The sequence below is a fragment of the Austrofundulus limnaeus genome, unplaced genomic scaffold (genome assembly GCF_001266775.1).
Source record: "Austrofundulus limnaeus strain Quisiro unplaced genomic scaffold, Austrofundulus_limnaeus-1.0 Scaffold72, whole genome shotgun sequence".
In the NCBI taxonomy this organism is placed as follows: Eukaryota; Metazoa; Chordata; class Actinopteri; order Cyprinodontiformes; family Rivulidae; genus Austrofundulus; species Austrofundulus limnaeus.
In genome coordinates, this window is record NW_013952474.1 from 1,676,657 (window position 1) to 1,677,860 (window position 1,204).

Genomic DNA, 1,204 nt, shown 5'->3' on the forward strand with positions numbered 1-1,204 from the left:
ATTTCCTCTGACAGCAGACTGCAGAACTCTCCATCCATGCCACTTGTTGCTCAGGATTTGATCCCTTTTTGCAGAGTCAAAACCTCATTTTCAACACCAGAGCAGTCCAGCAGAAACACGGACACGAATTTGGACACAATGTCAACCATCCTGGACAACTGCACGTCTTTATAGCTGACTCAATCTCACTTTTATTTTTAAAATCACGGAAAAACATGTCTGCAGCATCAAACGCRTCTTTCATAACTTTGTCATCGCTGAAAGACCTTTTTGTGTTGAGGCAGGATGGCTACATTAAACCTCTGGTGTGAAAATCTATGCTGTGTGGTTTTAGGAGGAAATCTGTGTTTGTGCCTTGTTTTGAAATGCAGTTCCTCGTTATCCTTTTTGGACAAGGCAGCGCTCAAATTACATATGAGTCGTCTTCCCACTCCAGGTGAAAATAATACGTTTTTGTTTGCTTTTTAGCTCGTTTGTCGTTCATTTTTTTCCCGCCTCAAGATCATGTTTTAAACACGTGACCTTAAAGTCTCACAAGATCATGTTCGGAGCGCTAGCTATCGGGTAAGATAACTGTCAGAATCATTGCATGTGTAAGAGTCTAAATTTGTACATGTAAGTCTATAAACGTACATAAATTTCTTACAACTTTGCCACATTACAAGTACGATTCAAATTTACAATAACGAATCAAATTTACAATAACGAATCAAATTTACAAGTACAAATCAGACATAATGCATGGAACACTGAAAAGATCGATTGCAAACAGTAACTAAGCCAGATCACTAGGGGGACATGACCATTACCTCATTTGGGACCAGATGAACTCTTTATAAACACAATTTGCTGAAGTGAAAAGCATTTGGAGGTTTTTAAGTTTGTCATTCATYTCATGTAGTACAACAYTAAAGTAGATAGTGGATTTATGATGAACAACCAAAAAGGAAAACTGATGCTTTCATAAAACCGACTGCATAATGGAAAAAATAATGCAAGTTCAAAAACACATAACGGCAGTGCCCTGACCCGGCCAGCAGGGGAACTCAAGTCCACCATCAAACCCCTAAACAACTGTAAGTTAAACGCTTTCTACTTTTAATAGTAGTTTGTATTATTAATTTCACATTTGGTACACGTAGTACMTGTCAGTATTTGTAAGAGGATGTGTTTAAACAGTTTCTATGCTGAAAGTAGAGCTTCG